This window comes from Pan troglodytes, chromosome 17 (genome assembly GCF_028858775.2).
Source record: "Pan troglodytes isolate AG18354 chromosome 17, NHGRI_mPanTro3-v2.0_pri, whole genome shotgun sequence".
NCBI classification, from domain to species: domain Eukaryota; kingdom Metazoa; phylum Chordata; class Mammalia; order Primates; family Hominidae; genus Pan; species Pan troglodytes.
The window spans coordinates 34,826,861-34,853,317 of NC_072415.2; the positions used below are offsets into that span (position 1 = coordinate 34,826,861).

Below are 26,457 nucleotides of genomic sequence, written 5' to 3' on the forward strand. Positions count from 1 at the left end.
TATCTGGTTTATTCTCCCTCTTCTGCAGGGAATGAAGAAATAGATGGTGTCACCTCCTTTAATTTCCTAGAAAGAGAAAACAAGGCACTGATGCAGCTGGCGATGAGCAGGAATGGGAACCTGCAATCTCCCTGGAATCTGCAACACATTTCTGCTCTATCAGAAGAAGAAATGCAAGGAAGAAGTCAGGTAAGATGCTCTAACAATCCTTGGGTCACTGGATTCCTCCTGGAACCTCCCTTCCTTCTGGAAAGCCATCAAAAGTAAAGGCACTGGCCCTATAGGACCACAGGGTCACTTAAGGAACATTACAGAGCAATGATTCTTGACCTTCTCAGCTTCAAACTCCCTTCTAGAAATTGCACCCCCTTCCCCACCTCACAATATTTGTTCCAAAGGCTTTTATCTACCAAAGTTGATGGGGGGGGGGGGGGGGGCTCTAAGAACAACTTGAGATTTACTGGTCATACCCCAGAGTCCCTGTGCTGACAGCGACATCTTTCCCATCCACACAAATTATCCGTCATTAACACACGGACTTGCTATATTTCTAACCAAATCAAAGAAATTGTGCTGATCTTTTCTGCAGCCTTATTCTGAGTAAATATGTGATTTCCATTAGGCTTTTTGAAATATGTAAAATATATAGACTCCCATTACCACCTTCACGACCTCTAGGTGTTTGGGGACCTTTACTAGGAATTCACTCCTATGCCCAAAATGAGTTTGAAGATGAAAATTATAGCTGGGGGGGAAAGAACTGTTGGTGTAACAAGATATTTAAAAGCAAAAATTTTTCCCCACCTGGGTAGGTCAGGGCCTAGCATTGGAGAAAGGGATGTTTTCAAAATGAGAGTAACTGCTAAAGCAAAATGTGTAAAACTGAGACATTGGGCAAAGAAGGGAAAAGAAGGGAAGGGTGTTGGCTTATAAGAGAAGACAATTCTACTGTGTTAAACTGTTTCCCCTGAAACAACGTTTCCACTCAGCTGGGAAATTTTCTGGGCTCCCGAAACTTCATTAGGTTTCTGGCAATTACCCCAAGGAGACCCCCTAAAAGGTAGGCAATAGTTACACAACTGACATGCATTGTGTGACAGAAATAAAGGAAGCTGCACATGCTTTTATTCATTAACGTATTTTTTTCCACAGTGCCATAAGGAAGGAAATTGTAAATTTGTAATCAGGCAGATCTCTAAGTTTTCCAAGAATGGCTGTTCTCTTCCCAACTAGGGTTAAAAGACAATTTGTTGCACTCTGGGCAAATCCCGACTTGGTTCCTGTCTTACTTAAGTAAGGTTTCAGAAATAGTCATAAATCTTTTAAAATACTTATTATTAATTCATTTTGGGGCAGCTTTTATGATTCTAAAACTTCAGGATCTGTTTGAAAGTTTCCTGAGTCTCAAGTTTCATGGAGAAAGGCTGACAGGGAACCAAATTCCACCAGTGGTTTGGTGGTGTGTGAGCACAGGCCATCAGCCAGAACATTCTAACATGTCTACAAAGGGCATGATTTGGGGTCGTCTCTGCCGAGAAATTCTATGGACTAGGGGAAACACTTTCTTCTTTCCCCCAGTACTATTTGGACTAGTTTCTAAAAATGGACAGAAACACCCTGTCAGCCTTGTGAGAAATCCAATCACCTTGTTAATAAACAGAAAAGGGTACTATCAACACGACTTATTTTCCACTAACTAGTTAATGCAAGTAAGACAAGCTAATAGGCAAAATTCAGACTTCATTTCATCTATTGCTTTACGCCACACCAAATGTAAATGTAAAAGGCTCCTGAATTGGGTGCCTTATAATCTCGGTCCACTGACAGATTATCTAGAAGCAGACTCACATTTCCCCCAAAAAAGAACCCTGTAAAAATAGCCATTGCTCTGTGTAGATATCAAATCTGTGCCTCCTGCAGGGAGTGCAGTGGATGCAGAAACCCAAATCCACCTTCAGGAGAGGCAGCCTGGAGGAGTAGCATGAAGCAAGGAAAGAAGAGTTGGTGGATGGGTTCTCAAAAAATCTTCCTTACAGCCAAGTCTGTGAGGCCAGGGGATAGTCTCCCAAAGGAAGTGGTGGGAGCCCCACAGTTAGAGGCATTTAGAAGGGGCCTTGATGGAAAAATGGAAATGTAACCCTAGGTTAAAAACTGTGCCCTGAAAAGGGATAGGGGAGACAAGCTTAAAGAGATTCTTTCAGCTCTAATTTCTAAGAATCCCATTAGACTACAGAGAAAAAAAATAAAAGAAAAAATGAAACAGGAAAAAAAGGAAACAAAAGCCAGAAGAGAAAATAATGTTAAGGCACACTGTTAAGAAACACACCAGAAGACCCTCATGATCTCCCAGCTACTGTTCCATCTGAATGCCGTGTAAGGGTTTGCAAGCTGAAAATCAAGTGAGCAGAGGGGAGATCCCTCTCAACTGACTGTGAACAAACCCTGCGAACTCCAGAGCCATTTGTCTAAACCAAGTGCTGAAAGAAAGGAAGCCCGAGATGGGGTAGCCACGAAGATTCATTTCCTTGTGGAGTTTGGCTATTCCTCCTCACTTTTAATCAATGCAATCCTGTCTAAATAGCCTACTTTCCTTAGCAAAGAAGTCTGGATTTAAGCTCTGAGCTTGCTTTTTTTTATTAAAGGCGTGTTGGCAATATCATGGTACATGACTTCCCTGATTTCTAGCAAACAGAGTCATAGATAACCTGAATACCAGAGTGCTAGCTGCTTCACCCCAGTTGAAATCAGCCTAGAATAAACATGTTAAGTCATATAGTATTCCAGCATGAATAAACACGATCTGTGTATTTATAATTGTGTGTGTGTGTGTGTGTGTGTGTGCATCTGTGAGTGTGAGTATGGTGAACAGCAGACATTTCCATGCTTAGGATTTTTTCTTTTAACTGGTGAAAATAACTGTGACCTGAATTGAGAATGAACCAGGCTCCAAAAAGGCAGTTTTCCTGAACACGTACAGACAAAGGAAATAGTTTCCTTACCAGAAAGGAGTCACTTGAAAGCTTTTAGGCCAGACCGTGCTCGGGCTCAGATTTCTTTTCTTTCAGCCCTTTGATGAACAACTCATATGGAGATTCAAGCGTCTTGTGCCTGGTTTGAATTTAAGCTGTTGCTGACTTTAGTGGAAAACTTTCATAAACTCAACTCAGGCTTTCTTCCTTTCCCCACGACTGCTGACCAGGTTTTGATATATCTTTGGATATTCATCTTGAGTCATTCATTCTCAGTGTGATCATTATTATCAACTTGACGGAAAACAATTTTTCTGCAAGAGAGACTGAATTCAGTCTTCTTTCTCTTGCAGCTCTGAGTTCTGTCATTCTTCTGGAGCAGTGGGAGGGTGAGGCGGGGCTGGGAGACTACTGGATGCAGGAAGGAGGATGGAATGGGAGTGAAGCCTGCCGACAGCTGCTGGAGATCGCATATCTCTGTGGCAGAGTTATTGCTGGGACAATACCACATGGATCCCTTCCAGTACCCTAGCAAGAGGGCATAATCTCCACATGCCAAAGCCCTTCTTCAGGAATGAGCTGCATAGAGAGTGTAGTTTTCAAGAAAAGCCTTGCCCTCAAAACAGGACTCTTCCTGTGGCTCACTTGAGAATAGTTCCCTGAAGGATTTCCCCCAATTTTTGCTGGGCTTTTTGGTGAGAGTTGAAAGTTTGGAATGCCCAGAACACTTTGTTCAGGAACCTGTGCTGCCTTCAGAATTGTGCAGTGAAAAACAAGAGCCTTGGAATCAACCCAGCCTGGATTTGGAGCCCAGCTTTGCCACTTACATGGGTAACTTTAATAACAAGTCTTCCTGGTCCTCAGTGTATATGTGAATTTAAGAAATCCTCAATTTCTGGATATTGGAAAGATTAAATGAGATTATGCTTCTAAAGTTCACTGTCTCTGCTTCACTCTTCCTCTCTGACCCTATGCTTTTGTTGATAACTTTGCAAATTCTCCTGGTCCTACGTAACTAAAACAATTGTGTCCCGTCCAAGCATAGAGGATCCAAGAATGATCCCTAGGGTGTGTGGGGCCCGAGGCGAATCACATGGTGTGTCCTCACTCCCTACATGTTTACAAAGACACAATCAGATTTAAGCGATTTTGAGGGCAGGTTTGAGTTGAAAATGAAAAATATCACAAAAAAGGAGAAGTCTAAGGAATATGTGTGGAAGCAGGAAAAGGGGGCATCCTGTTTGGCCTCAGGGTGGCTGTGTGGGGCACTGTAAGATGCTCCACGCCCAGCAGCACTGATCTCCAGAGGCCCCCGAATTCAGCTCAGCACTTGCTCACTGCTGCAGCCATCCTGATTGGCCAAGACCTCTGGGAGTGGCTCTCACAGGAACCCTTCTCTCTTGCAGTTCCTGAACTTCAGGAGGCTCACTTGCCACAGTTCTTGCGTAAACTTTGTTGCAAATGAGCCAAGTAGTTTGTATTTGTTTTTATAATGGTGCAAATCCGACAGGTAACTACCCACACAACCACTTCATTTAAAAATATATAAGACCAAGCCAGGCACAGTGGCTCATGCCTGTAATCCTAGCACTTTGGGAGGCCAAGGCGGGTGGATCATTTGTGGTCAGGAGTTCAAGAACAGCCTGGCCAACATGGCAAAACCTGGTCTCTACTAAAAATACAAAAATTAGCCAGGCGTGGTGGTATATGTCTGTAATCCCAGCTACTTGGGAGGCTGAGGCACGAGAATCACTTGAACCCAGGAGAACCCAGGAGACAGAGATTGCAGTGAGCCAAAAATGCACCACTGCACTTCAGCCTGGTTGACAGAGCAAGACTCCGTATTAAATACATACATATATATCCATTTATATATATATATATACACACACATATATATCCATTTATATATATATCCCATTTTAAAAACCAGGCTGTGTGTGGTGGCACATGCCTGTGATCCCAGCACTTTGGGAGGTCGAGGCAGGAATATCGTTTGAGACCAGGAGTTCAAGACCAGCCTGGACAACATAGTGAGACTGCACCTCTATCAGAAAAATTAGCTGGGTGTGGTGGCATGCATCTGTGGTCCCAGCTGCCTGGGAGGCTGAGGCAGGAGGATCATTTGATCCCCAGATGTTGAGGCTATAGTGAGCCATGATTATGCCACTGTACTCCAGCCTAGGCAACAGAGTGATACCCTGTCTCAAAAAAATAAAGAAAAAAGAAGAGAAGAGAAAGAAGAGAAGAAGAGAAAAGAAAGAGAGAAAGAGATGAAAGAAAGAAAATGAAAGAAAGAGAGAAAGAAAGAACAAATGAACAAAAGAAAGAAAGAAAGAAAAGAAAAAGAAAGAAAGAAAGGAAGAAAGAAAGAAAGAAAGAAAGAAAGGAAGAAAGAAAGAAAGAAAGAGCTATAGAATGTAACCACATAGCTGAGGCTTCCCTTTGAACGTAACCCACTGGTGTACTCATTTCCTAAGGCTTCTCCTACAACTTACCATGACCTAAGTGGCTTAAAACAACACAAATGTGTTCTCTTGCAGTTCTGGAGGCCAGATAGAGGAACTCAGTCTTACCAGGTTCAAGTCAAGGTGTCAGCAGGATTGGTTCTTTCCAGAGCCCCTAGGGGGAGAACACGTTCCTTGCCTCTTCCAGCTTCTTGTGGCTGCTCCATCCCTTGGCTTGTGGCTACATCTACTCCAGGCTTTGTCTCTGGGGTCACATTGCCTTCTCTTCTTCCGGAATCAAATCTCCCTCTGCTCTCTCTTATAAGGACACTTGCAATGGCATTAGGGCCCATTCCAATAATGAGGATAATCTTTCCATCTTGAACTCCTTGATTTAATCACATCTGCCAAGTCCCTCCTGCCATATGAGGTGACATTCATAGGCTTCAGGCATAAAGATGTGAACATCTTTGGGGACCTTTATTTAGCCTACCACAGACGGAAATCCCCCTTCATTAACAACAGCCAGCAGTTGCCTTGTTACGAAGTGTTTCTTGCCCAATAGAATAGAAAAACAATAACTCTTTGGCATTCTATTTTTTTTCCATTCTAAATCTATAATACAGACCAGTATATTACATGGGCGCATCATTTCCTGCTACTGCCATTGTCTCTGCCATCTCAGGAAAGGAGCTGAGAAGTGGATTCTAAAGATAGTGACAGTTCCAAGACCTCATTCTCCTTTATGCAGAATGACTGAACACAAACATCCCAGACCTTTTCCATCATGTTAAAATTGATGATGTGCTCCAAGTCTGGCCAGAAAGCATGTGCTTTTCCAGACACACAAAAAACTAAATGTATACCGCCTTAAGGGACAAAGAGTGGCATTAACGCCGGGAATGGTTGCCCAGTTGAAAAACAGGAGGTTGTAAGGGAACAGTTATTTAAAAGTCACTCTGATATGACCTGTTCCCCAAACAATTCATTGCTGGGTCACAGTCATTGTTGCTAGGTGGCATAACATTTATTACTATGGTGTCCTGGGCCCCCTGGATTGGTAACAGACACATTTATTCCTCAGAGGATGAGCAAAGGTTGATAATGTCCTCTTACCCTAGGCGAGCTGAACTTCAACCGCCAAGATACTGGTTGACATTAAGACTTTGCAACACCTATCATTGTCTGTCACCTCCCGAGATAAACTCTCTCGTGACTGGTTTCTCCCGTCACCAGCCACTGATATTTTATTCTATCTCTTTTGTAGACTGGCTCTTGGGTCCCTGACACTGTCTGGCTAGATTTGGTCATATGCTCAAAGCTAAATTCACAGACCTCCAGACCTCACAGTGTGATGGGATAGGAAATAATCAGAGAGGCCTGGACAGAGTTAGACTGTCAGAGAAACTGCAAATCAGCAAAAGAATGAAAGCCCCTTGACCCTGAGCACATCTGCCACGTATTTAATTCTACGTTCTTGCCAAGCCCTGAAAACCCTGGCTGGGGAGACTTGGGAGCGAATGGGGTTATGAAGTCTAGGAGAACGTAGAGGTGAGAAGGCTGGCAGGTTGCCGGCTGCTGCGCTCCCCTCCTGGGTCAGGGACCAGGCGTGAGATTGGTGGTGGCGAAGTGGACACTGTGAGCCATGAAGATGGTCAGGGACACAAATGTAACCAGCTATGTGCGGGTGTCTGGATGACCCGCCACAAGATGTACTGCATCGATTTTATTTGCTCGCTTCTTTGCCAGCTGGCTCCAGACCAGAGGAAGCAAATGAGCTTTTCCCTGTTCCTTGGGGTTTCTGATCTCAGGGCTACGTTAAGGAGATCCCAACATTTGGGAGGAAGTGAGCCTATGAGTTCCTGAATTCCTGAGTGGCTTCTCATTTCCACATCTTACGGTCAAATTAGAAATGGGTGCAGAAAAGTTTTGTTTGGGAAATGGCAGAGGGACCTTCCTGTTAGGGCTGCACCTACTTCTCCAGCCTCCTTCTCACCTCCTGCAACCTCCTGCATTTTAGTTCTGGGAAGACTGAGGATCTGCTATTGGTTTCTTTTCACTGCTCTTCACATTCCCCAGCTTTCTCATCTGGTTCAAATGTCACTGTCTCTTGGAAGCTTTCCTGGATTTCCTAAGCAGACTTAGATTACCCTTCCCAGCTGTCTTTTAGCATACCTCATATTCTTCACTATGTGAGGAGCTAGAATAATTCATTGATCTATGTTTCCTACTAACCAAAAAGTGTTTGAAGATAGAAATCCCATTATGTTCCCAGTCTGGCACATGACAATGATTCAATAATTGTTTGGTGAGGAGAGGACATTCCTACATTAGACACTAGTTTTCGATATAGACCTGGGCTGTGGACCTTTGGTCATGGTAACAGACTGTGTGTGATGGATACACCACAGGGGAAAATCTATGAAGCCTCAGGGATTTTTAAAAAAGAAAAATGGCCCCAATTGATTTTTTTTTATGTTAGTTGCTTGGGTACATTGTTTTGGGGAGGCAAAGCTAGAGATGCTGGATGAGCACAAAGCAATCGTATATGTACCCAGCACAGGAAACTTGGCCACCTTGGAGATGCCAACAGGAATTCTGCCCAATTCAGGTGCTCCACACTGAATGCACCTATGCAAACTCAATTAAATCTCTCCTTCAGAAAAATAAAGAAAAGTCAAATAAAGATCAGAGATAATAAAGTTCTAAAATACTTTGTGGGCATACCTACTTTTCTTATACTCTCATTAGACTGAGGCATATGATGTTTTCTGGTCAATGGACTGCAACTGGAACATGCAACACTTCTGGGCCAAAGCATATAAAAGTAGGCAGAATTCTCCAAGCACTTGCTTCCCTGCTGTGGTGATCATGGAGGACTCATGTTGAGATGGTAGAGCAAGAGGATCAAAGCAGCCTGGATCACTGAGTCACCGCATGGAGAGTAGCGGTGTCTTGGAGAGTTGCCCAAACCCACAGCAGAGTTTGAGTGAAAAATAAATGTTTACTGTTATGAGCCACTGAGTTTTGGGGTGGGAAATAGCCTATCCTGACTAGAGCAGGCAAGTTGTTCTAAAACACTTTCTTGCATGCTTATGAAATAGACCACTACTCAGTGTCAGAAGGATTCAGCTGATTGTTTCTTCAACTTCACGGTGAGTAATTAGCACTCATCTTTACTTGAGAGCCCAAGGAACCTGGAAGGCTGATAGGCTCAGGGTGAATTCAGTGAGCGTGTTGTGGAAAATTCAGAGGAGAAGCACTGACATATGGGGCTATAAACATCTGTGCACCTTCCTTACACAAATTCTTGAATTATAGTCTCACAAATCAGTCATCAGATGACAGGGACAGAGATGATGGAGGATAGCAGTGGGCTCATATATTTAATGCTTTGGGATACCTTGCCATAGGCCTTCAAAAGCCCCCACCCCTTACACCATTATTTGACCTCTTTTGTGTGTTTATTACTTAATACTTATTAAATGCTTAATAACCACATATTCTTATTTGGTTCAGGGATGTTTTCTTGGCCAGGCTTCTGAATGCATTCATCCCATATGGATATTGCTTAGCCTCCATGACCCACTATTTATTAACGTAAATATCAGACCTCTGAATAGAGCATGTATTCAATACGTATCCTTTGAATGAACAAATCTATTGCACTCTTATCTTACCCCACCTTAGAGCTTGCAAACACAGGATTCACTCAACTGAGCTAAAGAAAGTAATTACCTTTTAAGTAAACAGCTACCTGATTGTCTATTTCAAACTCCATGAGAAATATTCTAGAATTTCTTTTCCTCAAAAATATGTAATTATTACACAGAACTAGAAGGGAAATGGCTTAATTTGCAAACAACCTTAAAATACACAATCTTCTCTCTCTCTTTTCCTCTGTAGGCTCCATGAGGCATTTCCTATTAAAAATTTCAGCTCTGCTTCTTATCACCTTTGCCCTCTTCTCCGCTCTGACTTTAAATTCAGGAGACGGTTTCCCTGGGGAATACAGATCCTAGTGCCATGTGATCTGGCCTAAAGGGTAGTGTGACAGAGCGAAACAAAAGAGGATGCTAACCTTGCCTTTCTCCCATTCACGTGTGCACTTCCCCACTGAATGCCAGAGACCGGAAGCGAGTAATGCTCCACCATCTCAGTAAAACCTATTAGTTTATGTGATTCAATCATTGGCAAGACTGACTCTGAAACAGAAGGGTGACAAGGAGTTAGCAAAATTTCTGGTGTTTGAAACAGACTAGTAAGAAATGTAGTGTTTTAATGGCAATTACTGCTTTCATCTTTTCTTACTACAGAATTATTGCTCATCATGGAAAAAGCAAAAAACATACAGTAAATCAAAAAGACAGAAAAATCATTTTCAATCTAATCCTACAGATACTGCTATTAACATGTTGGTTTGAAACGTTCTCTGTCTCTCTTTCTCCCTCGCTCTCTCTCCCCTTTCTTTCTCTCTTTGAATGCCTGTGTACTCAAGTGTAACTATTTATCTATAATTTAATATCTCAATAACGTTAATTACCTTAAGAAATCAGAATTTCTCTGAATACAATAAATACAATAACATTAGGAAACTGTCTTAATATACTGCTCAAAGTTAGATAGTATGACACTAAAATCACGATTGACAAGAGACAACTAGACCAAAGAGATGGTTAAACTGCTGATACTCAGAGGTGGAGTTGTAAAAATGGAAGAGGGACATTTGGAGCCACTTTAGGGATATCTAACATTCATTTGGACTTTTCTTCTATGTGCAGCTGAAATGTAATTCTTCTCACTATTTTTTCAAATCTCCAGTGCCTTCAGTGATCTTTCTGGAAGACATCAAGGAAAGATGCTTTGTCTCACTCCACACTTCTGGGGTGATATCCTGTGATGTCAACCCAGGATGGCAAAAAGGACAAGATTATCTACTCCCTGACCTACTTCAGCGACTGCATAAGCTCAGGGTCAGAAGCACTGAAGAAAGCAGTAAGTGGCCACCCCTCCATCCTGAGGCCTGGACCTCAGGAAGAGAGTCCCTGGAGAGAATTGGAGAGAGACGGAGAATGTGAAATGGGGTTGGAGTGAATTTAATTTGAATTTCAAAGGGTAAGGTCCTTTGAGTTTCATCTATGTTGCACGTACATAGTTTTAAAAAGTGGTATCATGCTGTTTCTGTTATTTCACACTCTATGGATTTTCACGTAACAAATATTTGAAGGCCATTCATGACAAATATATATATATCTCCATAAACATCATGATGTTGGGGGTGGCTGTGACAGAGACTGACCACTCGGCACAAGTAACAGATGCTGCCTCTGGGCGGAAGGAGTGAAAAGACCAGGCATACTTCTCCAGTTTCCCCCTCCCTGTTCTAGCAATCATGGAAGAGGCTTCGTATTGAGATGATGGTGCCAAAAGATGACAGTGGTCTGTGCTGCTGAGTCATCATGTGGAGGACAGCTGCCTGTAGTGCCATACAGACTTGTGTGGGAAAGAAATACATGTTGTTGGTTAAGCCACTGAGATGTTGGAGTTGTTACTGCAGCATTAGTAAGCCTACTCTGACTAACATATTGGTCACCAAACCCATTTTCTCCTTTTCCTGGTTACTTAGCTAGATGACATTCCCAATTCCTTATAAAAAACTAGATCAGACTTGGTGACTGAATTTTAGCCAATGAACTGTGAGCAAAAGCTAACCATGTTACTTTGGGGGTTGAGATGAGTAAGAAGTATGTGTACCTTCTCTTCCTCTTTTTCTCCTGATGACGATGAAGCCTAGGAGATGAAGGAGCCACAAGTTAAAAAAAATTGTGGATCCTTGAAAGACTGCTTATAAGAGAGCTGCCCACCATTTGGGAACACTTGTGTTGGACGTTATGTGAGTGACAGTAAATTTCTATGGTTTTTGAGCCATTACACATTTTTTGTTTTGTTTACAACAGCAGACCACATTAACTTTTAAAGAAATTTGTATTGTGAAGTAGAGTGCTTTCATAACCAAAACCTGAAATCAATGTCATTTGGCCTAGTGATGGAATGGCAGGAAGTAAAGAAACAAGCGGTATCCTTTCTTTGAAATGAAGGCTGAGTGCCTCATTATATGTTGGCAAAACATTTAGCAAAGTTGTTGCCTGCAATAACTTGGAAGGCTGACCATATACATACCAAGACTGTTAACTCAAGAAAACTGTTGGCAAGAGTCCGTATAAGTATGTGATGGCTACTACTATCTGGTTTTAGCAAGGCTTTATAAGAAAAAGTGATGCTGAGGCCAGAACTGGCTAGTTTTCAAGTGCAGATGAAAGACACTGGAGATAATTCAGTTCTGGACTTAATGAAATAATAAAACTTTTATCATGTGGACATTTTTGGTTTTGTGTTTTTTATAAAATCTATCACTTTAATTAATATTGCTGCAGAGTATTTTATTGTATGACTATCTCAAATTTGTTTAAACAAATCTCTACTGATGACCATTTGGGATGTTTCCAATTGTTTTGCCATTGCTAAAAGCTCTACTTTGGATATCTTGATACTACAGTTTGTCCACTTTTCCAATTATTTTCTTACAATTAATTATTGTAATTGGAGGTGCAGGGTTAAAGAATATGGACATTTTAAACTTAATGCATTCTGCCCAGTATCCCTGAAGAAAATTTACATCATTTTGAAATCCCACCAACATATCCTCAACATCAGAGGCATTATCACTATATGTATCTTTAAAATAGATGAGCAAAACACATGATGTTCCATTGTTGTTTTGTTTTCCTTTTGTAATTAGTGAGGTCTAACATAACTTCATATGTTCATAGCCATTGCATTTGGTCATTTGTGAACTGCATGCACTTCTCTCTTGAGATATCTGTCTTACTTATTTACAAGGACTCAGTTTAGTTTATCTGGGGAAGTCCTACATTACACCTGGTCTCCTGGCATAAGTACAAATAGTACCTCCTTTCACTCTCCAAAGTACTTTGGTCTGAACAATAAATTATATGGGTACCCTGGATATAACCCCTTATTTTGCCAACCTGTTGCTGTTTTTACCCAGCTTGTCATTCATCTTTAAGTTTGATTAAATGTTTATGTTGTAAATTTTGTCCAGTTTTTCTTTATGATTTCCAGCTTCAGTATCAGACTTTGAAAAAAATCCTCATTTCAAGATTTCAGAAATAGGCACCTAGCTTTTCCTGTATTCATGTTATGCTTTTGTTATTGACATGGGAGCACAACGATGCTCTCTCACACTCTTGAGGTCTTCACTCAAATGTCACCTTTCCAGTTAAATTGCATCCCACACCTACCTACTGGGGAAACACTAACTCTATTCATGGCTTTATTTTCCTTCATAATATTTGTCACCATTCAACCTACTATGTATTTCGCTTATTTATTTCACTGTTTCTCTACTACCACTGAAAGGTAAGCTCCATGAGGGTAGGAATTTTCGAGGTTGTTTTTGGTTGTTGTTGTTAATTATTGTATCTCTAGGAGCTGGAACATGGCATATACTAAGTGTTCAACAAAACATATGTTTAATAACTGAAATTAAAGCTTCAACCCACCTGATGCTTATTTTGTTGTAAGTTATAAAGTAAGTACTCAGTTTACTTTAGTCCTTTCCCTTATTGAATTAAAATCTCCTTTAGCCTATACTCCCTCTATCTTCTGGTACTACACATTTTGTTACATTAGTCAGTTTCTCTATTATATACCATTAACCTATTTCACAGTGTTTTGCAAGAAAAATTATTCAATAATCTACTTTATTTTTAGTTTTTTATATCTCTGTCTTCAAATATTTACTAAAAGATAAAACTTACAGACATCTGTCATGTTTCCATTGATACACTATTGGGGATGATTGGGATCATATTTAAATTATATATTGATTTAAAGAAAATTTACATTTCTATGTTTAGCTCTCTTGCCCAGAACAAAGTACAAAGATCCATTTTCAAGGTCTGTGTGTGTGTGTGAGTGTATGTGTATGTGTGTGTGTGTGTGTGTGTGTGTGTGTTTTAGTTATGGTAACACTAATTGCCAAAACAGGTAACTTCTAAAAATGTAGTGGCTTAACACGAAAAGTCCAAGTGAATATTCACAAGGCTGCATGCTAGTCAATGATGCAAGGATCAAAGGTTCTTTCATGGTGTCATCCTGTCCCTCCTCTCCCTTACTTCAGCATCCTCTGCCAGGAGATGGAGAAAAAACAGCAAAGAGGATATACCTGTTTCTTAACCACTTTGGCCCAGAATAGGCATATATTATTCCTACTTTAGATCCTACCCAATGTTTTAAATAAATTAAAGAAAAAATCATAGGAGTAAGAACTGGAAAGGAAAAGATAGGCAGTTATCATTTGTAAGTCACAGGACCCTTACATAGAAAAAGAAGAATCCATGGACTTTACATCTAATGGGTTGCCTGATCTGAGATCAATTTAAAAGAATCAGTAGCATTTTTCTACATCAGTAATACCCAAATACAAAATATAACAAAAAGTTATTTTTCTTAATAGCAAACCAAACAAAGATAAACCCCCACAAAATGATAATGAATACACAAATTGCAGCAAATACCTAAGACCTCTACAGAGAAAAATTCAAAATTCATAGAAGAACATAATTTTAAAGACCTGAATAAACAGTCATTACATGCTCTTGGATGGAATGACTTAACAGTAGAAAAGTGTCAATTCTTTCCCAAATTTTATATGTATATAAATTTTATGTAGCTATTATATAAATTCAATGCAATCTGAAATAAATTCCAGCTACATTTGTTTAGGAACCTGATAAGAGTATTCTAAAAAGCATATAGAGGCCAGGCATGGTGTAATCCCAGCACTTTGGGAGGCTGAGGTGGGCAGATTACCTGAGGTCAGGAGTTCGAGACCAGCCTGGCCAACATGGCAAAACCTTGTCTCTACTAAAAATACAAAAATTAGCTGGGTGTGGTGGTGCACACCTGTAGTCCCAGCTACTCAGGAGGCTGAGGCATGAGAATCGCTTGAACCTGGGAGGTTGCAGTGAGCTGAGATCATGCCACTGCAATCCAGCCTGGGCAACAAAGTGAGACTGTCTCAAAAAAAAAAAAAAAAAAAAAAAAAAAGAAAGAAAAGAAAAAAACACACACCATACAGAGTAATAAAGTTAAACAAATTTGAAAAAGAACAGAAAAACAAAGATAAATTGCTTCATTCTCTATAGTAATAGAGTCAATAGAACACAATGAAGAGCTCAGAGACAGACACACAATGTAATGTCTTATAATGGTGTCATCACAAAGATATAGGGAAAATATAGACAATTAGTAGATGCCATTCAGAAAAATGGATGACTATATGAAAAAACTAAAAGTTAACATCTACCTAACACCATAAACCAATATACAGAGGATTAATAACCTAAGTATAAGCAAAACACTGAAAAAAAAAGAAACCAGAAGAACATGTAGGGCAATACCTTTGTAACCTAGGAGTGAGGAAGAATTTCTTAAACAAAATCCTGAAAGTACTAACAACAAAGTGAAAAGTGACATAACTTGACACCAGTGAAATGAAGGCTATTGCTCAACAAAGAAAACTATGGATAAAACTGACAGATACATGAGACATTTGCAATTTCAAAAACAACCAAGGGCCTTGAATCAAGAAAAGAGATCTTGAAAAACCAACAGGAAAAAGACAGGAACACAATAGAGAAAGGGTTAGATTGACTAAGAAATTTCTAGAAAATGAACCTTAAAAGGTGACTAGTAAATGAAGATATGCTCAAATGTAGTATATTTTGATAACTGTAAATTTAAATGGCAGTGATAGACGTTACACACTCACATTGGGACAAATTGGAAGACTGGACAATGCCAGGTGCTGGCAGGTGTATGGTGATAGGGCAAGCTTCCACCACAATAGGGGGTAGTAGAGACTAATGCAGACATTTTGGAGAACATTCTGTTAACATTTGGTCAAAATATGTGTATGTAAACCCCATGAACCAGCAATCTCACTGCTGGGATACATCTCAAAGAACTTCACACAGTTCTACTTTTCTTTTTCTTGCCTTATTGCTCTGGCTAGGATCTCAGTACAATGTAAAATAGATGGGGTAAGAACAGATTTTTTGCTGTGTTCTTAACATTAGGAGGAAAATATTTGATCTTCTCCATTAAATATATTATCTGTAGGTGTTCACTGATGCTCTTGATTAGCCATCATTTTTTCAAATATATTTTCTGTCCTTTTCTCATTTCTTTTCTTCTGGGATCCCAATTACATGTATGTTATGCTACTTGATACTGTCCTACAGGTCACGGAGTCTTTATTCAAGCTTTTCAGTCTTTTCGTCTCTACATTTCATTTTGCATAATTTCCATTGCTGTGTTTTCAAATCCGTTGATATGTTATTATGTAGCATATAATTTGAGGTAAGTTTCATTCCAGTAACACTTTCTTTTCATATGTTGTATTTTTTAATTTCTAGAATTTTTATTTTGTTTTTTCCATATGTTCTATTTATTTCTTCATGTTTTCCTTTAAATCCTTGAACATATTTACACTTGTGGTTTTAAACATCATTTTCTGATAATTTCACCAGCTCTGTTATTTCTATACCCGTTTCTATGATTGAATTTTTTCTCTCCATTATGGGTCACGGTTTCCTGCTTCATCTCTATCTTATAATTTTTGATTAGATGATTAGATGCCACACCTTATGAGTATTATGTTTCTGAGTATTTGGACTTACTGGTTTTATTTTAAGGAGTATTTGAATTGTGAGAGGGAAACAGCTACATTACTCAGCTTACTCCGTTTGAGATTTGTTTTTAAATTTTATTAGAGCAATTCTAGAATAGCTTTTATGATTTTTCTTCTTTAGCCCTTACTGCATAGTTTGCTTTTCTCATCACACATGGTTTTATTGTGAAAAAAATTTAATATATAGAAAAGCTGACAGAATGATATGCAATGAACAGCCATATACTCACTGCCTAGATACACTGATTATTAAAATGTTACCGTGTTTAATTAACCTATCTGTAATATTCTGTATTTATTTTTTCTCACCATTAGAATGTATTCTTTTTCTCCAATTTTTCTAAATGTTACTTTTATATCTTTATATACTTGCTTAAACCTACCAAACATTGCCATATCTTTTAATCTATTCACTGAACAAATGAGAAAAAATATGCATTTTTTTCCTGCCACTCACCCCCTTGCTTCCTGGTATGTGTGTGCACGTGTGTATTTAGGTGTATTGCTTTCCTTGAAGGTTTTGTCCATATCTATTGTATTTAAAATATTATTTTTATTATATATGTATTCCATCAAAAATTTAAGATTTAATTTTTGTTTTATAATCACAATGAACATAGTTATTTAAACTTAGATTTGTGTTTAAAATGGGATTTGTGATCTATGGATTCCAAAGTAGGCCATGGATTGATTTCCATAGATTTCTGAATAACACCAAGTAGAATGTACATTTTCAGGTATCTGGAGTGCACTTTCTTCTGAGAAGGTCCATGTCTTCCTCAGAATCTCCTAGGGGTTAAGAACAAATTAATTAAGTAATCCACATGCACAGTCCTTTTATACCATAACTTCCTATTCTTTTTTATTCATCTTACACATTGCTAGAAAACTTGTGCAAATGACCTTTTCCAGGAATTGTTCATTGGTAATATACTTTCCAAATTCTTGCTTTTGTGAGTATGCCTTTCTTTTGCCTTTACAAGAATAACAACTCGACGGTTTATGGGATATTTGGCCACAGCTTTCCTTTTAAAATTCTCCTATACTGCTAATGTGAATCCTGGACTAGCCTGATGATTCCCATTGTTGGTTACATATTTTCTCTGGCTGGATATTTGTGACAATAGATGGCATTTACCAAGTACTTATTATGTGCCAAATAACAGGCTAAGTGCGTTTGCAAACATTTTTGTATTTCATCTTCATTATAATCTTGTAAGTTACATACCACCTGCTTAATATCACAGCAATGCAGCTTGTACCCAGGTAATCTGACTGTAGTCTTAAGCAGTGCTATTCTGACTTAAAGGATTATTTTTCTTTTCGTCCTTAAAGTTCTATACATTTGCTCAGAGACACTTTGGGTTTGACAAATTCTTTCCATTTGGCTACAGTGAGCCTTCGCCACCTGTATATTCCTCTTTTTGTGTTTGTTTATCATTTCTAACTTCTGCAGGCACACAAACTATGTGCTGAATCTTCATTGTTTGATTTCCATAGCTATTATCTTCACACTGATCTTTTTGTTTCCTTTGTCTCTCTTTCTTCATTCTGAGTGATTATTTTCCCAGGATAGTTCTCTATGGATTCTAGTTTTTAATGTCAGTTCTGGCTTTGATTCTTCTACTGTAGTTTTAAGTTCCATAATAACATTATTTTTCTCCTTTGCTTTTTTTTGAACTCACCTCAGTAGTTTCCTTTTCATTTTGTTATCTTCTCCCGTTTTTTATTTAATAAGTCCATTTATCCTTTCCTCTTCATAGGAGTGTGATAAAGTTATATATATTTTCATTATATCTTTTTGTATAAAATTTATGTCAAATTATGCCTTTTATCTCTTACCTCTCTCTTATATGTTGAGCTCACTTCCTCCCTTTTCATTGTGTAATTTTTCTAGGTCTCAAGCTTCTGTTTTTATTTGCATTTTCACCTTTGAAAGGGGAACTTGTAGCTCTGAATTTGCCATCAATATAGAGAGAACCAAATCTTCTAAACTCTCATTCCATAGGATTTAATATGGACAGCTAGATGTTGTAGATTAAAATATCACTTTATTCATTCATTTTCCCAAGGAAGTTAGAGAAGGAGCTATGATCACACACAGCTTGGTCCACTGAATTTGATAGACATAAATAGAAACTCTTTTATTGAGGGTCAGTTCTTGGAGGAAGGAGTAAGAAAGAGGGGCTTTGGGTTTTGCTTGTTTTCCTAATACAGTTATTTTTCCCTCCAGCTTTACTGTGGTATAATTTGTTTACAAAAAAACTGTACATGATTATTGTATACAATTTGGTGAATTTGGACATAGGTGTATACAATCATGTTACTATTACCGCAATCCAGGTAATAAACATATCCATCATCTATAAAAGTTTCTTTGTGTCCCTCTGTTGTTGTTGTTTTGTTTTGTTTTAATGATAAGGATGCTTAACATGAGCTCTATCCTCTTAACAAATTTTTAAGTGCATAATACTTTCTTGCTAACTACAGGTACTGTGTTGCACAGTAAATCTCTAGAATTTAGGCAACTTCTATAAGTTTTCCTCCATGGAGCTACAACTTACCATATCTTCCTTCCCCCATTCTCTGATAACCACCATTCTATTGCCTACTTCTATATACATTTGATTATTTTGGATGCCTCTTATAAGAGGAATCATGCAGTATTGGTCCTTCTGTGACTGTCTTATTTCACTTAGCCTAATGTCCCCCAGGTCCATCCATGTTGTTGCAAATGGTAAGATTTCCTTTCTAAGTCTGAATAATATTCTGTTATATGTATCGACTACATTTTATTTATCCATTCACCTTTTATTGGACATTTGGGTTGTTTCCATATCTTGGCTATTGTGAATAATGCTGCAGTGAACACAGGAGTGCAGATATCTTTCGAGATCCTGATTTCAAATCTTTTGGATATGTACCCAGAAGTAGGATTGCTGGGAACTTTGGCTATTCTGATACCCAAGAGCACTTAGGCATTGCATTTGGTCAGTTAGATATTTTCTCAACACAATCATTATTGTCTGATGCTGCCAATCCAGGGTTGAATGTTGTTTTCTAGGAGATTGCCTCGCACTTTTCATCCTTGTTAACCTTGCCTCCAGACCATGCTCTCAAGCTTGAGGAATACAACAAGGAGCCTGAGAACTCCAAGGAATTCCACCAGCTCGCTGCCCACTGTTGAGCCAGAGGGAGGGAATGAGCTTCTGGGAATGTGGTTCCATTTCTTCAGAGGCCCACTCCAATCCCCATTTCCATCTCCCCAAATTGGAAAACGTTATCAGGAATTGACAGAATTGTCTCTGCTCACTTCCCTTAATTCTCCACCATTCTCACAAGTATAGAAATTGTACATTCGCTCCTGGAATCTTCTTTTAATTTGATATAGAATCTTCTTTTAAATTGTAGTATATCTGGTGGGTGTCCCTCAAATCTTAGCAAATATTTATTTTCTAGAGGTAAATGGGTATGATTGATAGGTATTAGTCAGAAAGACTGGAAATGAATTACAACAGTGTGATAAGAGAAGATAGGTAAAACAAGTATTTTAAGACAGAGAGTATACTTATTAAATAATGCAGAGACAACAGGCAGAATAGGAACTGAGAGGAGTCCATAAAATTTATACAACAGAGAGGCCACTGATGAAGCTTGGATGGAGAAGTTTTCTGTGGAATGTCCACAGTAGTGAAGAAACTGCAGAATGTTATTAAATACATTTTAAAACACTGTGAAATAGATGTGAAGAGTATATGGCAAGGGAAATGGCCAATGATCTCTCTGGTCCCCAGTTCCCTTCCCCATAAAATATGAAGCTGGACTTGATAATCTCCAAGGTGCCTTTTGCAATAGGAGCTGCTGAGTGGAAGTAAGGCTCATTCTCCTTGATGCAAATTACCCAGGAACTTCCCCATCAAATCTGGAGAAAGAAGACCACCTCTGAAGCTTTTGCTGAAACAGACTGGAACTGACTCTAATAGAGCCTTTAGTCTGATTTCCAGTGTGCAGGAAATATAGGGGAGGGAGGAACAAGTTTAGGGTACCAACAAGGACTAATAGTCACGTGGGTCTCTCTGCTCCTCTGTCTGGGGCGTTTTTGTGGAACCAAGTGAGCTCACTCAGCCCATGAGCAAGGCAGCCCAGAAGTGAAGAGTGAGGGGTGAGAGTCTGTAGACAGAGATTTTGCATTCCCCAGCTTTGGTGGGACAGCTCTGAGGTGCGTGGTACCCAGGTCTTCAGAGTATCACCAGCAGAATTAAGCCCCAGTTGCCTACAGTGATACACTGCTCATTAATGCATCTTTTCTTGGTCTTTCACCCTCTCCTGCCTCACTTTTCCTACTACCTCATTTTTTTCTTCCTAGCACTACTGTACAAATAAAATGCCTGCCCTCAAGTCCTTATCATAGGGTCTGCTTTGGGGGAACCCCAAATAAAGACAAGGGGACTATTAGAAAATTAAAAATATGTAGGAGACAAAACACTCAAAAACATCATGTGGACATTGATTAGATCTGGGCTTGAACAAACCAACTGTAAAATAATGTATTTGAGATAATCCAGGAAATTTGAATATAGACTTAGCATTAGATGATATTAAGAAACTACTGCTAATTTGGTTAGTTGTGATAATTATATGATGTTTGTAAGACAAGGTCTTTATCTGGAGATGCATAAGGGTAAAATTATAGATCAGTGGAATTTTTCAGTACTTAAAGACAGAAAGAAAACGAAAGGAAAAATAGAATAAATATAACAAGTGTGGCAAAATGTTAACTGTTGAATCTGGGTGATAAGTATTTGGGAGTTCATTATACTATAATATTATACTTCTTATGTTGTGTATTTTCAAAATCTTTCATAATAAAAAGTTTTCTTCTTCTTTCGAAGAGAAAAATTCAAATTCCAAGAAAATACTAACTTTGACAGTAGACTAAATTCCTCAAGAGCATTTACTTTCAGAGACTTAAGTACAGAAAAGACTTTCTACACCACTTTCAGATAAGACAAAAAAAAAATACCCTCCTACTTGCTGCAAAATGACATCCACTGATTACTCATCTTCTGTATTCCCTGCTTGCAGCCTTGCCACATGCCACATTTCTCTCTCTGAAGTATCAAAAAGCAAACAAACTCTCCTGAAATCAGCATATTCCATTGCAAGAGGCCAGCCACTAAGCCGTCACATGAGTAGCACTCTGAGTACCAGAATGGGTTTTGAAATATTCTGGCCAAGAATAGTTCCAAGGGCAGAGCCCAGACACGCCATGCAGCTCATGTAAAAAAAAAAAAAAAAAATTCCATACATTTTCCATGCACTGATTCAAGATACCCATAGAAATAGACCAAGGCATTGCTTAACCAATTCTCAAGACAGGAAGGAACCTCCTAAAAAAAAAATAGCTCTTGGTCTCCTGCAAGGTAAAATGTGTGCCTCAGATCTGCAAATGAAAGAGTATCACAAACATATGGTTAATGACTCATCCCAAATGGAAAAACAGAGTTTGTTATATTTTATGGAGATTTTACATGTTGAAGGTACATCTGTTGCTATTTATGCTGACATGTATGTAGAGATTGGCAAAGCAAGTTCTCTGTAGGGATGAGCGAAATCCAAACCAAACCACAGAACTTTCTAACTTTGAGGCTGGCTCCTGGGATGGAAAACGGCTTCCTGATCCCTTGAAACACTGCCCAGTTGAGCAGGGTGACTTCGAGAGGCCCACATCACAGGACTGCACAGTTGGATAAAGCAACAAAAAGTCCTGCTTTGCACAGGACCTCTAGAGAGAACAGAACAAAGACAGGAAGCCAGAGAGGTGTTGGAGAGCTCGGGGAACAGTGTTCTGATTACTGAACACCTTCTTTGGGTGACTGTTCCAGGAAAAATAGACCACATCTATTCTGACATAAACACGCCACCCAGAATCAGACAAAAGCCCACTCCCTTTAGCTCTGTTAATAACACTCTCTAAGAAAGTGTTCATCTGCCCTGGCCAACTTTTTTTTTTTTTTCCAGTTGGATAGCGCTGATAAGTTTGAAGACTTTTCCTTGGTTATGTACATTTCCATATCTCCCATTTTATAGTTCATTGGTCTTTATTTTTGTTCAGTTGCATGATTGTTTAACCTGTGAATCATGAGTTTTACTGATGTGGTCTAGTCTCTGCCTTCCTTCTCTTCCTTCCCTTCATTGCTTGCCATCTAATAGAGGAGAAACAACAGGCAAATAAACAACTATACAATAAAGTTGAAGGAGAGAAGAAGTGCCAAAGAAGAAGCAGAGAAGATAAGAACATAAATTGTGTCCCCCACAAAATTAGTAAGTTGAAATCCTAACCCCTCGTACCTCAAAATGTGGCTATATTTGGAGACAGGGCCTTTAAAGGGATAATTAAGTCCAAATGGGGTTATTAGGGTGGGCCCTAATCCTACAGGACTGGTGTCCTTATAATCAAAAGAATTTGGAAACAGGCACAGAGAGAAGACCCTAGGAAGACACAGGGAGAAGGCAGCCATCTATAAGCCAAGGAGAGAGGCCTCAGAAGAAACCAACCCTATCAAAACCTTATCTCAGACTTCCAGCCTCCAGAACTGTGAGAAAATTAATTTCTGTTATTTAAGCCACTCAGTGAATGGTACTTTGTTATGGCAGCCCAGCCAGAGGACTTCGGACAGCCACCAGATAGAGTGCTATGAGAATCCAGAAGTGGAAGAGAAGACTAGTTTTCTAGGATTAAAAAACCATCATCTGGAAGAGGTAGAATATGAATGATGGCTTCAGAGACAGGTAGAATTTGCTCATGCAGTAACCTCAAGGCTGAAAAACTGCAGCCTCGACCTTCCAGGCTCTAGTGATTTTCCCACCTCAGACTTCCAAGTAGCCGGGACCACAGGTGCACACCACCACCCCAGCTAACTATTTGTGTATTTCTTGTAGAGACAGGGTCACTCTATGTTGCCCAGGCTGGTCTCGAACTCCTGGGATCAAGCAATCCTCTGCCTTGGCCTCCCAAAGTGCTGGGATTCTAAGTGTGAGCCACTGAGCTCAACCCAGAAACTCAGTTTCTTATGTGGACCTTCCCAAGGTTGCATACCCAGGCCCAGTGAGTTCTCCATCATCCATGGAGATCTTTTGTACACTCTTGTGGCCAGAGTACCTCCACGGTGGTACTCACTGTGCTCGCTTGTCTGATCCTTTAAATAGTCAACTCTACTTTTGGTTCAGATGAACCTACTCAGAAATTACAGAGCTTGTTAACCCTCTGTTCACCTGAATATTACCACCATTTAACATTGGCCAAGGACCAACTGCAGGCCAAGCACAAACACTCACCTACCTCATTTTAGGCATCTCAAAAGAAACTAAGTATGAAAAGCAGAAACTTAATAGACTATAATATAGTATATGTGAGACCACTTCAGTTAACACACACACTATATTTAATCATCCTTGGTACCATGGCTGCTGTTGAGTGTTACATTACCCATGTACTAAATTAAACTCAAGTTACTTTTAATGTTGTCTGAAGTATTCTCATCTAAATCCATTCGCTCAAGGCCTGCATTATGAGACTCCAAGAATGTATTACTGACACTCATGGAAAATGTATTTAACATTCTTATAAATATTATAACTCTTTTTTTTTTGGCAGAGGGCAAAATTGTTCCTTTTGCCTTTATTCAAGTGAGATTTGGCTTCTCAGCGAATCTCTGTTCTCAGCGAACTGAGAAGGTTTGACAGTGTCAGAAGGTAGGTTTTTTGTCTCCAGCATCTCCTCTTGTTTTTAACCCTCAACTTCAGAAAAATTACAGATGTTATTCAGTCAAGATCCTATAAAAATAACCCAGGTGTGGCAGATGCTGTTTCTGAACTTACAGGAGATACAAGAAGAGACTCTCTGGGGTATTAATGAAAAGATTGGGTCCAAGCGGCACCAGATAAGAAGCAATAGGAATGTACATGTTTTTACTATAATGATTACCAAGGGGTAAGCCATCCCCTTTTAAGGCCCTCAAAGCTGTTTTAGGTTTTGATAGAGTCCACCCAGATAATTTAAAATAATCTCCTATTCCAATATTCTTTGCTTAATCATATCTGCAAAGTTCATTTTGCCATGGAGGGTAACATAGTCCCAGGTTCTAGAGTTTAGGATGTTTTCATGTTTGTGTGTGGGCATTATGTGTTAGGTCCAGCTCCTTCTCAAGAACGTTCAGTTTTCAGGACTCCTATGTGCCCAGGTTGTTGATGAAGAGGGGCATAGGACAATTATTCCAACAACTCAGACAATAACATTTTTGTCTGAAAGAATCTAATAGTAGAAAGAGGAAAGATTCCATTTTGCAGAAGTCAAAAGATTTTATTTCTAAATGTGTGTATGTGTGTGTGTGCGTGCATGTGTGTGTGTGTGTGTGTTAGAAAAAGGGTCAAGGAGTATCATCCAGGAATAAAAAGATTTAGAATCAGACCTGCATTTGTTTGGGTTTGTCCCTGTATAGTAGGCAGAATAATCCACCCCCCCCCACCGCCTCCACTGCCAAACACATGCATACACACGTACACACACACAGGAGCACATCCTAATTTCTAGAGCCTGCAAATATGCTAACCTAAATAGCAAAAGGAACTTTGCAGAAGTGATTAGGTTAAGAATACTGAGCAAGGACATGAATAGACAATTCTCACAAGAAGATATACAAATGGCCAACATATGAATAAATGCTCAGCATCAGTAACGATCAGGGAAATGCAAATCAAAACCACAATGCACTACCACCTTACTCCTGCAGGAATGGCCATAGTCAAAAAATTAAAAAATAATAGATGTTGGTGTGGATGCAGTGAAAAGGGAACACTTTTAACACGGCTGGTGGGAATGCAAACTAGTACAACCACTATGGAAAACAGTGTGGAGATTCCTTAAAGCACTAAAAGTACAACTACCATTTGATCCAGCAGTCCCACTACTGGGTATCTATCCAGAGGAAAAGAAGTCATTATACAACAAAGATACTTGCACACACATGTTTATAGCAACACAATTTGCAATTGCAAAAATATGGAAATGGCCCCCAAAACCATCAATCAATGAGTGGATAAAGAAATTGTTGCCTGGGCATGGTGGCTCACACCTGTAATCTTAGCACTTTGGGAGGCCAAGGCGTGTGGATGACTTAAGGTCAGGAGTTCAAAATCAGCCTGGCCAACATGGTGAAACACTGTCTCTACTAAAAATACAAAAAACATTAGCCAGGCCTGGTGGCAGGCACCTGTAATCCCAACTACTCGGGAGGCTGAGGCAGGATAATTGCTTGAACCTGGGAGGTGGAGGTTGCAGTGAGCTGAGATCAAACCACTGTACTCCAGCCTGGGTGACAAGAGGGAAATGCCATCTCAAAAAAAAATTGTGATAGATAGATAGATAGATAGATAGATAGACAGACAGACAGACAGACAGATATGATGGAATACTACTCAGTCATAAAAAAGAATGAAATAATGGCATTTGCAGCAACCTGGATGGAGTTGGAGACTATTATTCTAAGTGAAGTAACTCAGGAATGGAAAACCAAACATCATATGTTCTCACTCATAAGTGGGAGCTAAGCTACAAGGAAGCAAAGGCATAAGAATGACACAATAGACTTTGGGGACTCAGAGGGAAAGGGTGGGAGGGAGGTGAGGGATAAAAGACTACAAATTGGGTTCAGTGTATACTGCTCGGGTGATGGGTGCACCAAAATCTCACAAATCAACACTAATGAACTTACTCTTGTAACCAAACACCACCTGTTCCCAAAAAAACTATGGAAATAAGAAAAAAATTAAAAATTGTAATAAGAATAAAAGAATACTGAGCTAGGAGATTGTCTTGAATTATTTGAGTGTGTCCTGTCAAATCACCTGGGTCCTTATGAGGGAAAGAGGAGGTGCAGGAGAGTCAGAGTAAAAGATGGAGATGGAACAACGGAAGCAGAGGTCGGAGAGAGATGAGAGAGCTGAAGATGCTATGCTGCCAGCTTTGAAGATAGAGGAAGGGGCCATGAGCCAAGGAATGCAGGCAGCGTCTAAAAGCTGGAAGAGGAAAGGGAATAAATTATCCCCTAGAGCCTTCAGAAGGAATCAGCCCTGCCAACCCATTTTAGACTTCTGACCTTCCTGGACTTTGAGAAAATGCATTTGTGCTATTTTTAAACCACAAGGTTTATAGTGCTCTGTTACAGTGCCAATACGAAATGAATATACCCTACTTTAGCACTTA

General features: G+C 39.5%; 1 protein-coding gene across 3 annotated transcripts in view; it reads right to left on the minus strand.

The window, feature by feature from the left end:
• The window catches only part of LOC104003107 (WW domain-binding protein 2-like), an 86,685-nt gene that overhangs the window by 53,669 nt on the left and 6,559 nt on the right, over positions 1 to 26,457 (minus strand). Inside the window, exon 2 of one of the 3 annotated variants that reach the window (XM_054672217.2) lies at positions 10,493 to 10,909. The exons of 1 other annotated variant lie outside the window; for it this stretch is intronic. The gene's annotated coding sequence lies outside the window, so the exon portion shown is untranslated. Of the gene's footprint in view, positions 1 to 10,492; positions 10,910 to 16,762; positions 16,983 to 26,457 lie in introns of those variants that run through there. One more of the 3 variants, XM_054672218.2, reaches the window with a different exon arrangement.